The sequence below is a fragment of the Elaeis guineensis genome, chromosome 13 (assembly GCF_000442705.2).
Source record: "Elaeis guineensis isolate ETL-2024a chromosome 13, EG11, whole genome shotgun sequence".
Classification (NCBI taxonomy): Eukaryota; Viridiplantae; Streptophyta; class Magnoliopsida; order Arecales; family Arecaceae; genus Elaeis; species Elaeis guineensis.
In genome coordinates this window covers 10,788,858-10,802,573 of record NC_026005.2, presented here as the reverse complement: position 1 = coordinate 10,802,573, position 13,716 = coordinate 10,788,858, and the positions used below count along the sequence as shown (strand labels likewise).

Here is a 13,716-nt window from a genome sequence, read left to right as displayed (position 1 = left end):
GGCCGGCGGCGGCCACCGACGCCCACACATTCAAAAGGGACCGAATCTCTTTCTCCAAAAAATCCGGCGACTTCGGTCGCCGGCGATCATGCACACGGGCATGGGAAGAAAGGAGGAGAAGAGAGGAAGGGGAGGCACGGCGATCGTGCCATCGTGCACATAGATTTTATTCTATATATAATTTAATAATTTTATAATTATTTATACATAATTTATTATTTTTTTAATAAATTTTATTTATATATATTAAATTTAAAATATAGAAATAAAGAATAATAGGTAGATATATATAGAATAAAGAACACACATAGATTTTAAAAGAATGTGAATTAGCTTTTAATAGATGGTATTTGTTAGAATAAAATAAACAGTTCAACTTTTGTTGATGTTGAATATTTTTTTGTCAATATCATACAAAAATTTTTTCGAAAATAAAATTTTTTATGGCATATCCTTGCAAATATTATCAAAGACATCACCTATATCTTTTAATCTTGAAGACTAAATGACAAATAAAGGAAAGAAATTGGGATAGGTATCAAATCAACTTATCTAATAAAAGAATACATAGCATGTAAGTATGTTAGGCAAAGAAATGCTATTGAATTTTGGCATTTTACGTGTTATCTATTTTCTAACCAATAATGCATGAAAGAAATTTCAGTTTATAGCAAAAGACTCTAGGAACAACCTATAAATAAAATTTCTTAACTCTAATGCATACGGTACATGATTGAATTTATGATCTGCATTCTATTCTAGTGGCCGCCACCACTAAGTTGAGTGAGAATTACTAAGAATTCTAGAGAAAAAATCTAGATTAAAGACTTGAAAAATCATATTTTCTCTCCTATTTTTATAGATAAGGCTATAATAGGACATTGCTCAAGAAGGCCATTACCAGTTAATGGACTACCAAAATAGATCTTTGGAAAGAAGGTCCATATGTAGCTTTATGCTTCACAGTACAAACTTACACAAAAAATAGGTAAGAAGAAATTTTTGTTCATGCTAATCAGAAAAAAAAAAAGCTGAGCGATTTGAATACATTGCACTATTTTTACATTGCATTACATTCAATTTCTACTTCCTTTCTCATATTTAGGTAGTTCAATGAGAAATTGGATCCATTATCTTTGAATTATTTTGCACAAAGATGTTATTGAAAAAGCAATTACAGTCATTTAGAAAGCCATTATAGTGAAAACTGTAAAGCCTTTTAATTTTCCAACTTGATAATAACTAACTCCTGATCATCATCCTGCATGGTTGTTAGCATACACGTATTAGAAAAATCAAAAAATTTCTCTTTCTGAAGTTATATAAAAATAATAATAAAGTTTCAACATACTCTTTCATGCTATATTACAGGGTTGTCAACGGTACACAATAAGTCAGTAGTTACCTTGTTGAAAGCAGCTAAACTTTCGATTGGAAGATACTACATAAAACAATAAAATAGTAGACCAAGTTAAATCAAGCAAGATGGTATGAATTTAGCTTTAAGAATTTGAAACAAAAAGTATTGAGCTGAAGCATAAAGATTTTTTTACTATGATGATGAATGTTTTCATCATATGCCAGTATTTATAAACATTAGAAGAACGCTCCTGCAAATAAATAATAAAGAAAGTATTTATTAGAAATTATTACATACTCAACTAAGTACTGAAAATATATTAGTAGAGATGTCAGAAAATACTTACCTATCTCAAATTTTGGAAGACTTCTTTATACACTACATTAGTTGTATTACATGAAATCTTCCCTTCATTGTCACAGATTAATATTTTCAAACCACTTCGACTTCTAACTTGGGATATTGCAACATAAAGCTGACCATGGCTAAAGACAGGTCTTCTAAGATATAATCCAACATGAGAAAGAGATTGACCTTGACTTTTATTGATGGTCATAGCAAATGAAACTGTCAAGGGATATTGTCTACGTTGAAATTTAAAAGGTAATCTTGAGTCTGATGGAGTTAAAGTCATGTGAGCAATGAAGACCTTTTGTCCTATATTATTGCCTGAAATAACTTTGACCTCAACTACATGAGTGCCTAATTGAGTGATCATCAATCTGGTGCCATTACACAATCCAGAAAATTGGTCTATATTTCTTAACAACATTACAGGAACCCTACATTTGAACTTTAAACAATGAGTTGGAAGATCGGAACATTTAATACTATTCAAGAATTCAGGTGTGTGAATATCATCAGGGGTATTATGATTTTCATCTATTTTGTAAATGGTGTTAGAACTTAAATATGTTCTTTCCTCACCAGGAACCAACGTAAGCATAAATTCATTGACCAAGTCCACAATATCATGAGTGGGAGCAAGTATTGCTCTTTCTTGCAAATAGTTTGGATCCTTCATCTTCTTCAAAAAAGATGGATATGTGCTTTCTACAATGGCTGCAAGTGGATTATTTGACTCTTTTATCAAAAGATCATCCGAAATTTCAATGACTGCTTCACCATCATTAGGCCCACCAACTAACCCATCTCCAATACTCAGTATCCAGTCTGAAAATTCTTTTATTTCATTTGAATTAGAATTAAAACCATCTATTTGGAGCTTTATATTTTTAGTTAAAGTCAGCACCTTACAAAAAGACCAAAGATACGATGAGTTGATGGTGGCAAGTACAATATCCTGTCTGCTACCTTTAGGAATGACAGAGAGAATTTGTCTGAAATCACCTCCAAGCACAATAATTTTACCCCTAAAAGGCTGTTCCAAACTATTTGGATTAGTGAATCTGAGAATATCTCTTAAAGTTCTGTCTAAAGCTTTAAAACAATATTTATGAATCATAGGAGCTTCATCCCAGATAATAAGCTTAGTCTTAGCTATCAATTCAGCCAATGGACTTCCTTGTCTAATATTGCAAGTTGAGTCTTCATTTGCATTCAAAAGGATCCCAAATTTGGAGTGTGCCATTCTCCCTCCAGGAAGAAGTAGAGATGCTATTCCACTTGATGCTACTGTGAGCACGATCTCACCTTTTGATCGTAAAGCAGCAGATAGAATTTTTCAAATAAATATTTTTTCAGTGCCACCATAACCATAAATAAAGAAAATCTCACATTTATTTCTAGCAACAGCATTCATAATCGTGTCATAGATTTCTTTTTATTCAGTTGTAAGACTGGAAATAAGCTTTTTGTGCTCTTCAACCAAAGATAGTTTATCATAACGAAGCTCATCATGAATAAGCCAATTCTGAGCAACTAAAAGGATCATCTCATCTGGAAAAGGCATTGGAGGATAATCACGAAGACTTTTACCACTACTTTGAAGAAATTTTTCAATATCCGCAAGTGCATAATTTTTTAATTCATCATCACTCAAATGCAAACCTGAAATAGTAAAAGAACACATTTTCTTTTAGATAATATGGCAATAGCATTAAGTTTTTTTTTCCTATAACCATATAATCACAGCAATAAAAATACAAAGTAAATTTTTTAAGTAATCAAAATGATAAATGAAAAAATAGATAATGCCATACTGTCATGATGTAGAAGAGTCCTTTGCCTCTGAAGGATGTCTTCCGTTAAGTATTGCCAACTGTTTTTCCAAATAAATTCAGATCTTGATAAAGAAATTGACAATAATAACATTGCAAAGAGTCTTCTCAAGTAATTTGCAGTACCCCAAAAACTTGCCTCTGCTATGCCATCAATATATTCTTTGTCATCATCAAGCAAGCCTAATGCATAGCAAGCCTCTTTAAATGAAGGATATCTAACACCATTGATAGTCCTTATATCTTCAAAACACGTGGCACCTCTTACTATATTAAGTAAGATTCTCTCATAGTACATATCTCTACTTCCAGGAGGGACATAAAATACTCTACCAATAGAGAACCCACGTTTTCTTGGAGTTCATTGAAGCTCAGATTGTTTCCATACAAATTTAGTAGGAAATTCTACATAAGTCAAATCTCTTGCTTTCGGATACTTTTTATTGACCTCCATCCATGCCAAAAATATTGACTGATTGATTCCAGATTTGTTTAGAATAGAATCAATTGGATCCTTATCACCAAATACAACCATTTGCTCATCTGGTAGATGAAAGGATAGCCGTTCAACAGGAGGATCTCTATAATTGATATCAAAGCCAAAAATCCTCCAAGCAGCTTCGCATGGAGATATGTACCTACAATCATAGTACATACTTATTTCATCTGCTTCTTCTTGATTTTCAGGACTTCGATAAAAAGCTGCAGTAACACGATCATGGCCTTTGTTAATATATTTGAAAAGATATTTTATTGATCTTGACTGATTGCACCATTCAACATTGATATGTGCATGATACTTCAAGAGAAGATATGGATTATATGGAACGACATATCTATTGTCAAGAATAACACCATTCTTTTCCACAGTTCTATCATTATCCCTTCTTCTGTAAAGAGGATATCCTTCTTCATCAATAGATGTGTAGCCTTTGAACTAATTAGGAAAATGTTTTGAACATCTTCCATCCTTCATACATGGGGAACGTGGATTGGAAGCACCACAAGGACCATGGATCATAAAATTATTCACAAGTTCATATAGCTTTGGATAAAACTCTTGGTCAGGTATCTCAGCTAATATGATTTTATTGATATCTTCACCAGTAGGATATTTGTCCTCAGCATGCAGAAAAACTAAAATATGAGCATGTGGCAAACCACGCTTTTGAAATTCAATAGTGTATATCACTACAAATTAACAAAAATTACCTTCATCAAATATAATGATATATATGTGCATCTTAATGAATTTATCTAAGTTGGATTATGTATTATACAATATGCATGAATGTTAGACTAATGAAGATTTAAATGTATATGATCTATAAGTTACAACTAATCAATAATTTTTAAAAAAAAATTAGAGAAATACAACATGAATGCATATTTACAATTCAAAGACTATTGAAAAAATTCATAAATTTGTCTAATAAACTGGATGTTGGAAAAAATATATGTAAATATAATAAATACATCAGGGTAGCCAACTCACTGGTTCTGACCTTTTGGTGGATGAAATAGTTTCTGAACAACTCATCAAGTACAGATCAAAGTATTAGATATTGCGGGGTTGGCATAAAAATTATTCTATTGCTTCTTTAGATTCATAGTAATCAAATTAGTAAGAATGGAATTCCAGTTATGTTGCATTATATGTGAATCAAACTTGTACTTTGGTCGTATTTTTATTTTTTAGTTTTTATCTGATTTTATACTTTATTCTTTGTTGTTGTTAGTAATTAGATTTGGTGCAATGTCTAGTGAGTTTTCTGTTGTTCTAATTGTTTAAATGAAATATGGTTGGTCTTTGGATGGTTATACATGATAGTTTAATTAAACACTTAAAACTTATGGTGAGTTCAATGTGTTAATCAAATTTGTTTATATCATATTGGGAACGCAATAAAATCTAAGAGTTTAAAATTATTAGTATATTTAGTATAATGGTTGAGTAATGGTACTAACCTTACCAGAGCTTTAGATATCATGAGAAGGCAGAATAGTTATTTTTCTATGTTACTTTGGTCTTTTAGTTTTAGCTTTTATTGTTTCATCAAATTTATTATTGATGAATTTAGCTGTATCAGACAACTTGGTGTTTTAAATATATCTTCTATCTGATCTTGGTTGAATATTATTTACAAACTGAAAGATACACAGATGATTTATTTTAGAATTTTTCCTTTTCATCAGTAATCCCAAACCATTGCTCTTTTTTCTCAATTCAAAAAATGATTTTATAGAGAGAAGAGAATGTCAAAGAAGAATAAAGGGTTGTTTAGAAAATAATTACTTTGGGTTTTAGTCTTTTTCTATATTTAGGCAAGCGTAAGTTGTTTGTATGTGGGGTTTGGAATGGGAAAGTTTTATGTGCCCATTTTCTCTACTCATTCACTACTCATGAGTCAGTAGCTCATCAATTTTTTTAAAAAAAAAAAAAAAAAAGTAGATAAAGAGAAGATAATATTTTCTTCTTTACACAGTAGGTATTTTATTTGTTAAATTTCAAACATTATGATCAAACCTTACCCTTGCCGCTAAAGAATGAACCAAAAAAAAAATATTATTGTTCACAGATTTACTTCTCACCTTTTCAACCAAGTGTTTACTTATTTAAATTTTTGAAATCTATTTCTGTAAAATACTAACTAATAAACAACTGCAAAAGTTATAGAAATGCAATAAAAACTTATAGTTGCCATAGCTTTACAGTTCAAAAAATACATGAAAAAAAACAAAAGAACGGTAAACAAAAATATTGGTCCCATTGAGGTCTGAGAACGGGATACTTAGTCCTATTGATTTGGAGACGTTGGGTTGGGGGCACAAAACACACAAATACTTCACAGAAGAATATGATCTCTAATATGTAAATAAGGTTTATTCATTATATTTCTTTCATTTTGGAAATAGAAAGCATTCAGATTTTATTTTAATTTTGGATTAATCTAATCATGAATGTATATAAAGAATTCAAATACTTCAGAAAAAATATGTAAATAGTAGTATAAAGTGGATGTTGGAGAAAACATGTATAAAGAAGTTAGATGTACCAGCTTTAGCTCTTTCAAAAATATTTTTTTGCTTCAAATCTTTGATGAACTGATTAAGTTTAATCTTGAAGACCCTACAAAGAATGTCTGGACGATCAGCAGGTTTAAGGCCTTTATGCTGAACAAATTTGAGAACCTCTAACCAGTTTGGATTACATGTAAATATAATAAATAGATCCGGATAGCCAGCCCACTTGCATATAGCCATGGCATCTTGATAGTTTTGGATCATGTATCGAGCACCATCAGTAAATGATGAAGAAAGTATTACACGTTTACCTCTTGAAGAAGGATTTGTTTCTCCTCTCAAAACAGCTTCTGTAAGTCCTTTGTACATATCTGCTCTCAAATTATTTTGATGAGATCGAATGTATTTCAACCTCGATGATTCAATCATTATATAGGCATCAACCAAAAACTGATGAAATAACTTCTTAGAATACAATATAGTAGGAGCTTCATTCTTTCTATCCTGAATTCTGAGGCAAAAAATTCTCTCATAGATAATTTTATCCTCTTTCTGGAAGAACCACTATCTGAATCTCAAAATTGGATATTCTCATTATAACCATCCTTCCCATAAGGGAATAGCAAGGGGTATTGTAAGCCAAGATAAGCAGGATTCAATTCAGTGATTCACTTCAATAATCCAGATTGTGTCTCAACTATAATGTCTCTATCACCAGCTGAGCTTTCAAAATCTCCAACAATTAGTGCAGCTACTTCAGATATAGTGGGAATATTATATCTCCTTCCATCACAGCCCCTTTTTTTGATGAGCCATAGTTTAACATTGGACTCGTCTTTCTCTTGATACCTATCTCTAACCATCCTGAATGATTTGGCCAGTACATTGTACTCATCAAGCATATCTTTCAAATCAGTAACAATTTCAGCATGCAATGAATTTGAATCACCATCCGAACTATTTCATACAAAAAATAGAATATATTATTAGGTTCAAATACATAATTATGATAAAAAGAGTATCAAATCCTATATTCTTAAAAAGGTACGTACCTCATAGTCTTCATTCTATTTGACACCTCATTTTCAGTATCATATATGTATAGTTGAGCAAATTTAGGAGATGATCCTGGAGTAGGCAGTAAACTTCCAATCATATGGTAATTTTGGCCACTTAATTTAAAGACAGGGGGACCATTTCTATCATTCATACTTTTATCAATTTTTTCCTCCATTGATGTGAAAGAGAACATCATATTGTATGATCGAATATTCTTCATAAAATGGTTGCTCTTATCATCTTGATTTTGCATAAGAGCCCTCAAAGTTTCAGGTGGATCTCGTAACAAAGGAAGCTGAACTTTTCCTTGTATACAGCATAGGGAAAACTTTGGTTTTTTTGCATTATAATGCTTCATTATTCTTTCTTCATACCACATCAATGCACTGCAAAATTCACATTCCCATTCCGGATCTCCAATGTCCCAATATTCTGTTTGTTTATTAAATGAATAATTTTAATCTCAGATGATATATAATGATTTATTTGTAAATAAAGTCAGTTAATGTGACAACAATGACATACCTTCATTTTGAATAGCAGTATAGTCGATTTCACCACTGGCTGTTTCTTCAAATTGTTTATTATCATTATGTCCTACATTGTCACCAGTATGATTACTTCCTATATATTAAAACAATGATGAATTTATTATGGAAAGTGATGAACTATGACTAAAGAAGTAAAAAAAATTATTAAAGAAATGGTTGGTCAATGGTGAATAAAGTTATAAATAAATAAGCAAGGGTGTTAAAGTTATTACCCACTGCATCTTGTACTACACCATTGGTGTTATTCCTATCTTCAATATTATTGCTTTCACCTACATACAGAAAAATTATCACATTAACCTTTGACTAATGAGAAGACAATGTTATTCAAAATGATTGATAAACTTGTGATAATGAGCCACTTGGGCATAGCTTACGTATGGAATATCACTCAATCAAAGAATAATCTCATAAGAAACTTACAGATTTAACTGACGTTAACAATAATGTTATTGAGAAATACTCAAATAAGAAAGTTTTTGTGTTTACCATTTGAAACATCGCTCAAAGGAGTCCTCCATCTCTTCACTGATGTCAGTTTTGGATTGCAATTGTAAATAGATAAATTTTCTGTTCCTTGACTTGTATAGTTTTCATTCTATGATCACATATAGAATTATATTTACGTAAATTTTCAAATGCTTTATTGTCATAAAGCATGAACATATAGAAACATGTTTACCTTGAAATGTAGATGTTGTTCGCATACGTTTCTCACTCCTGATCATTGTCCTCACTATATGGAATATAATGTATTAATTATTAGGCTATCCCAAAAATAATGATAACAATAAAAAATATGAAGGTATAAATTCAATTTGCAAGGCTCATTGCCCTAACGAACCCATTTTATTTCATCTATCAAGATAAATAGTTTTTAATACATGAAAGAAAAGGATTATGGCAAACACTAAAAATAAAAGTAAAAGAAGTGATGAAAATCAGTTATGAAATATAGATTGGCAGATTTGAGATAAATAAGATACATCAACCAATGAATAAAAGATAAATTTTGATTATTTTATTAGCCATGCATTTTGTAAGAAAAAAAATTTATTTTTCTACCATTTCTCCACCACCCTAGAAATATCCCTCTGTAAAGTCTTGCATAAGCAATCAATATCGAGTGACTTTAGAGAAGTTAGAGAAATTGAAGCACAAAAAATTCATTGGTGATAATGTAGTTGAAAAGTGTTCTTGCACTTGCTTTGCTCATGTTGTTGGTGCTACAGCTTTCAACAACAAAGAGTCAAACCTATTGTGAAGTTAAGTGTTCTCAAGACTATCTGAACTGCTCGAGTTATTGGGTTGGATGTGAGACTAATATGGAGTGCTACACCATATGTATTAAAAATTATAATTTCCACCAGCTTTTTTTGATAGCCATTCAGTACTGCAAACTGGGTTGCTCCATTCATCTTTGTAAGAAATTTCGCAACGGTAACCCTATTTTCCAATCATATTTTGTTTATTTTTCTCTATAAGTTAATTTGAAGTATTTCTTACATATTTTTAACTTTCAAATAAGGTAGATAAAAAGAATGAAAAAATGTGTAATAGAAGAATACTTAAACAAATACTGCAATGCTCAAAATAGCTTTAACATGGTTGGCAATCCTAATGTTGCAGTTTCCTAATGCTAGTTAATTTTTTTTATTCTTCAATCTATGTTTCTGGTATTTCTAAATAAATCTTCCATGGATTTATCCATTTTCATGGCAAATTTAGTTGATCCTTCAAATCTATCCTCGCTGGGCTAGTGTGTGTATGTGTGTGTGTGTGTGTGTTTTTTTTTTTTTTTTAACTCTCCTTTTGTGTGATGTTTATAAATAAATCTTCTCTTAATCTATCCACTGTGGTGGCAACTATTTTGTTATTATATCTCAAATCTGTCAATATATATACCATAAATCTTGGCCAGATCTTATAGTATGTATCTTTCTTCTATAGTATGTATCTAAATAAATCTTCTCTTGTCATTGTTTGATTTTTATAGTCAATAGTCATGAAATAATCTTTTACCTTGAGTAATGCTAACTGTGTTAATGCTATTGATTCCATATGTAACATGAGTCCCTACACAACAATGCAACCTAAAAGATATTATTAAAGTAATATGCTAAATTTAAATTTTGTACTTTATAACTGCAAAATAAGAATGATAAAAAAAGATTTAGATAATAGATTCTTAATACCAGGTAAAGATAAATCAATATCATTGATATCCAGATTCAGATTATGAACATTATTATTTTTTTTCCATTTCAAAAATACCTCTTAATTATCCCCATTAGATTTGATAGTATGTAGCATCCTTCTTTTTTTAATAATGTGCTTTCCAGAATTCATCGGAGGACTACTTTGTTTGAATAAATTATCTTTGAGGAAAGTAGAGTTTCAAAAACTTACTGACCATTCATTTGATTTGAATTCTGAACATTGACATCCATCAATGATTGAGAAGACAATGTTGAAGCAGCCATCCTGTTCAAAACCGCACTCGATGCACATGTTGTAGATGGTAGATGGTGGTTATGTATTTTCACAATTGCATTCTCTAAAGATTTATTTTCGACTCCTTTGGATTTAATGGTACAATTGACTTCATTTGTGAAAGAAGAATGAACTGTATGCATTAAAATATTCACAGATGTTAATAAGATTAACAATAATATTTTTGAAGAATAATAACATGAGAAAGTTTTTATGTTTACCATTTATAACATCATTCAAAGGAATCCTTGATCTAATAACTGATGTCAGACCTGGACTGCAATTGAAAATAGATAAATTTTCTATTCCTTGACTTGAAGGATTTCTAATATCTGAATACATATAGAATTACATTTCAGTAGATATTCAGATACTTTATTGTCATAAAGCATGAAAATATAGAAATGTGACTACCATGAAACCCTGATGCTGCTCGCATACGTTTCTCGCTCCTAATCATTGCCCTCCTCAACCTTCTTTTTTCAGACTAATATGCTCCATTAATGGATTTTCTATGATATCTGCTAGACTCATAAAGTTTTCATTCATTAATACAATCAGACAAATAAAGTCTCAGATTCTCAGGATCTCATCCAGCAGAAAATGTTTGTGATAAAAAATATGAAATCAATTAAACTATTTTATAAAAGCCTATACATGAAGGTGTGGGTGATTGCTTTTTAGGTCATGCATCTACAATTAAGTTTTAGATCTGAAAATGACCGAATTTGAACATAGATTTGAATTTCTGTTGGAGTTATTCACTCTATATTGGAACACTTTGACCATAGATAAGAATTTTCCATACATTTGTTTGTAACATAGATATTCTTTTCTTATTAAAAAAATACAAAAGAATAGAGAAAAAAGGAGAATGTACACATACAACAAAAGAAACAAACTTACCTGAAGAGTTCTATGAAGGTACTCTGTCATAAGCATGAGCAATAGAAATGAAGCATCAGAGAAGAAAAGACACAATACGTTGAGTGTTATGTTTTAAATATTAACTAATTGCTAAAGGTGAAGGTGAAGATGAAGAGTCTTGCTTTTAATGTTTATAAACATGATAGTTATTAGGCTGCTAAATAGAAACAATAGAAGCATATTAACGTGTGACCTTATGACCATCTCATTGGAATTTTTAAAACTGTCCATTTACTATCACAATAGTTTCTGATATTGAAATTATATTGTACCATTAATTCAATTAAAATAAGTAGCTGATGGTTAGTATTAACCAAAAAAAGTTATAATTCCAAAAATGGTGAACATTAAATTTTGCGATAATAAATGGACATGAAAGATATAGATGAGCATATATTATGGCAATTAAGAGTATGGTTACGTATCAATGGAGGAGTCTGAATTGATGTGATGGAGATGAAGAGTTGCATGGGTTGGTGTGCACAAAGAAGCTTATTCTTGCATGAAAAATCAAATGCTGCTATTATTAGTTGCATGGGTTGGTGTGCTTTCACAACGGAGTTCCAAGTAGAGGGAGATCACAGAAGAGCAAAAAGGAAAGGCCATAGCTTCCCAAGGAATGACTTCCAATTACTTTCAGTAATTACTGAGAAGTGTTTAAAACAGCCTAGAAAAATACAAAAAAAGAGAAACGTATACATGCAACAAAAGAAACAAACTTACCTGAAGAGTTCTATAAAGGTACTCTATCATAAGGATGAGCAATAGAAATGAAGCATCAGAGAAGAAAAGACACAATACATTTAGTGTTATGTTTTAAATGTTAACCAATTGCTAAAGGTGAAGGTGAATAGTCTTGCTTTTAATGTTTATAAAAATGATAGTTATTAGACTGCTAAAATAGAAACAATAGAAGCAGGTTAATGTGTGACCTTGTGACCATCTCATTGGAATCTTAATTCATTTACTTTCACAATAGTTTCTGGCATTAGAATTATATTATACCATTAATTCAATTAAAATAAGGTAGAGACAATCAATGTTGATTAGGGTTAGCATACATTAGAATTTTAGCTCCAATGTATGTTTTAGCTTTCCCTTACCTTATTCTATCTACTTTTGGGATGTTGGTTGGTATTGCTGAAAGGAATTTCCAATTTAGTAAATGATGGTGTCTAGAAGGAATCATTATCAATTCTTTTTGCAAGAGAAAAATTAGAAATCTTTACAGACCCTTTTGGATTTTAAACACTTTATTAAATCTATATGGCAAAGATGGTTGTATCATTGTATGAAGATTATAAGCACCTTATTAAATTCATTGGAAATCTTTACGGACCCTGTTTGGATTTTAAACACTTTATTAAATCTATGTGGCAAAGATGGTTGTATCATTGTATGAAGATTATAAGCACCTAATTAAATCCATTGTATGAAGATTATAAGCACCTTATTAAATCCATTGTTGTTCACCTAGCAAAAAAAAATCCCAAAAAAAAAAGAGTTTAGCAAACAAATGACAGGAACATGAGTGGCAGTTGGAAGGATTGCTTTTCTCACTCATAGGTTTTTTGCTCTCCTAATTTGTGTTGGTCTCTTGGCCATGGAACTAAGGATGGTCCCTGGCCTTGGAAGAACAGACATCGTCCACAGGCTGAGTCCAGAGCATGAGCTGGTAAAGGAGCCACACATCCTTAAGAACGAACTTGATTAGTTCAGCATATGTTAGAAGTTTTTTTTAAGAATAGCAAACATGGTCTAAAGCTATTAACTTGACCAAATAATAAATGTCATTATCTATGTTGCCAACTGTCAAATGCTAGTGGGCTTAACCAAGACCGTAGCAAACCACTGGGCTTCTTGCCTTGTCAAAATTGAGGATGATAGGTAGTTGCCAAGGTTTTATATGTTTAACATTGTGTTAGTTATTCACATAGGTGTGAAGTAAATGAATTAAGATTAAATAAATAAAATAAAGTATAAAAAAAACTCTAACCATTCTTTGAGCTTTATCTTTTTTCCTGATGATGTTTGAAGTCCTAACATGACTGCAGATGAATCAGCATATAGTGATTCAAATTTTGAATCAGGAGAACATTATTCTTTTTTTCTGCTTTCTGTT

At 31.0% G+C, this 13,716-nt stretch overlaps 1 pseudogene; it reads right to left on the bottom strand.

Moving 5' to 3' along the window:
* Positions 1-1,706: 1,706 nt before the first annotated feature.
* Positions 1,707-10,657, bottom strand: LOC140853080 (uncharacterized; annotated as a pseudogene).
* Between the last annotated feature and the right edge of the window lie 3,059 nt (positions 10,658-13,716).